Genomic DNA, 3365 nt, shown 5'->3' with positions numbered 1-3365 from the left:
TCATCTGAAATTTGAATATTAGGAAGGCATAGAAAAGAAGAAGGAAAGAATTGAAGGTAAATAGGAGCCTGTAGGAAGAAAAGGTAGTATGCAATAATCAAACCTGAATAAATTTGGATGTTAAATTCTTTATTTGAATGTACCATGTTTCCTTATTTTTTGATATTTTGTGGTGCAATATATCAATACGAAGCAATCAATACAAGTTTATTGATCGAAAATGAGTTAGAACAGAACAAAATATTAAATAGAATTTTATCTGAAAATAGTTTGTAGAGAACAGTGATTAAATTCAATAACTATTAGATAAATCAAATAAAATGAAATCATAGATAATGCTTCAGAAGACAAAATGAAGTGGTTTAAATCAAGGAACTCCTCATAACTGGCAGTTGTTTTATATAAAATATTTTCTTGAGTGAAGGATCATTTAATCTCTGTAAAATGTACATAGTAAATAATTTATCATACTTTATATACCTTTGGAATAGTTCATGATATAAAAATATAAAATCTTACTGATGGACATAAAACAAAATTGAGCAAATGGAAAAGTGTACTATGTCTTTGGACAGGAAGACATTATTAGGAAGTCAATACTTCTAAAATTAACATACATATTCAATGCAGCTCTTGTTAGAATTCCAAGGTGGTTTTTTTTGGGAGGGAGGAGGCATGTATAAATAATATGAATGTCTATTGCCTCAAATTTGCTAAGAAAAAAGAGGTATAGGAAAGGGGTTTTGATGTTCTAGCTATCCAAATGCTGTATCTGAAAAAAAAAAAAGAAACAACAAAACACTAAACACGTATCAGTATGGCATTGGTATAGAAAAAAACAAGTTACAAGAATAAATATTTCATAAATAAATCTCAGTATAAATGAGAATTTAATATATAAAATGATGATATATTCAATGGGAAAGGAGAAATTATTTTTAAAAGTTCTGTTATTGTTGACTAGCCACTGGGTAGGAATCTATTTTATCTCTTACACAAAAATAAACCATAGATGAATTAAAGACCAATATGGAAAATAAAAAATAAGAACATTAAGAGTTTTCAGTATTTAGGAGAGTGTTTATAATATCTAAGATTTGGCAAAATATTCTTAACCAAGACTGTACACCCAGAAGACATAAAAGAAAATATAACCATAATTAACTACAGGAAAATTGAAAGTGTTTCATTTCAAAATATAAAGTCAATAACAAGATGATAAATGTGGACAAATATTTATAATAGAATTTATAGACTAAAACCTAATATCAATAATTACAAACAGCTCTCACAAATTGACAAAAAATATAGAAAAGAAGAAAATAATAAAAGAGACTTCACATAAGTTGAAATGACAATAAACATAAAAAGACACTATAGTTCACAACTTGTCAGGGAATGAAAATTAATGGTTGAGAGTGCTGTGGGTGGTGGTGGGCTCAATGGCCTTCACAATCATAAAACCATATAGGAAGAGGGATTTTCAGAAATATTTTCCAGATTACTTTTTACTCTCAGAAGCTAAAATTGTGAATAATCTTATGGAAAAGATTTTTTTTCATGACTGAAGTTTCTTAGAAAATAAAATATTTATTTCCTTCTAAATTCAAGTATACAATCCAGTAGCCATTGGACTTTCTGATATGTTTATTAAGAATTCTTGATCATCTAGTAATAATTCTCATCTGAGAACAATGGCCCCTACTTAATGTTCTCTTGCTGCTAAGTTCAGTCATATGAATATTTTTATATTCTATTTGTTTTAATATTTCAAATGTTTCTATGTAAAAACAAAAAATTATTGCAAGGCATTGGCTGTTTATATAAATATGAAAAATATTTTCTGGATATTAGAGTTGTTAAAGAATTTAAAAATAATATTCTGTGAATGCAAGAGAAATGTTAGGGGATATTGGCAGGATGTCAGTTTCCACAAATTTCTACTCAAAGTACGGAAAATTAGAGCCTTCATAATTGTTAGCTTAGTTGTTGCTATCTTTGCTCAGATCCTGTTTCTCCTGCTATATTTTGTCATCAAGCAACTGTTGTCATTGAAATCCCTCTGATATTTTTGTACAACATAGATTATTTTTCTCCTGCAGATATTACTAAAGCTTTAGAAGCACCTCCTTGTGCCCAATTAATTTTTAAATTATTGATTAGAAAAACAAAATATGTAAGTGCTCAAAATCATGGTGTGTCTGTGTGAGGTTGGAGGAAGGGGCATCTGCAACTTAGGTCAATTTATTATTAACACCAAAAAAAAATCTAGATTAAAAAATAGATAATTTCAATGCTAATATTTCTGTAGCATAGAATAAATATGTATATTTTTATATCTTCTCTTAAGCTTAGTGTTGTGCCTGGCACAAAATAGTTCTCTAATGTAGGTATGTTCAATGAGTAAAATGCAATTAATCAGTTAGAAATTGCGATCTTTTATTGTTTATTTATAGTATGCCAAGCATTGTGCTTCATACATATCAAGCTCCTCTAAATTCTTTTTTTTTTTTGCTCCTCTAAATTCTTATAATAATGGCATGATATAAGTATTCTTATTTACCATGATAGTTGCAATATTTACCAAAACAGCAAAAAATGACAGAACTGGGTGGCAGGGAGCATGTAGGGTTTAAAGCAAGCATGGATATTGAACTGAATAATTCATTTACCGTAATATATACAACATTTTTCATTACAGTAATTAAAATCTGACTCTTTTATGTGCTTTTTTTTAAAGATTTTATTTATTTATTTGACAGAGAGAGATAGCGAGAGCAGAAACACAAGCAGGGGGAGTGGGAGAGGGAAGAGCAGGCTTCCCACTGAGCAGGGACCCCAATGCGGGCTCGATCCCAGGACCCTGGGATCATGACCTGAGCCGAAGATGTTTAACGACTGAGCCACCCAGGCACCCCAAAATCTGACTTTTTTAGAATTGACATATGTATCTTGGATTTTTATCTATTACCCTTCATTTAATCCATTATTCTCATTTTGCCTGAGTCTGTGATTTGCATGGCTCTGTGTCTTGTCCCTGACCTCAGCTTACATTCAGCCCTCTGACTTTGATAAATCCTTTGAGACACAACTCTCTATCCCAACATTCCCCCAAACTGATCATTCTGAATACAATATGCTAACTGGCTTATCTACCCCTAGCCCTACTCTCTCAGTGGGGAGGAACAACAAACAATAAAAGGGTTACCTTTAAAAAAGAAAATTCATACTCTGTTTCCCATCTTCCCCAAAGAACTGAGCATTGCAGGTGTATGTCTAAGAGGAAGGTTTTGTTTTATTTTCATTCTTTCCTCTCCCTCTCTCCCTCCTTTTCTTTCTTTCTTTCCCTTTCTTTCTTTCTCTCT

Source organism: Mirounga leonina, unplaced genomic scaffold, assembly GCF_011800145.1.
Source record: "Mirounga leonina isolate KUSES-001 unplaced genomic scaffold, KU_Mleo_1.0 Mir_151, whole genome shotgun sequence".
Lineage (NCBI taxonomy): Eukaryota > Metazoa > Chordata > Mammalia > Carnivora > Phocidae > Mirounga > Mirounga leonina.
Note: the sequence above shows the minus strand (reverse complement) of the source record.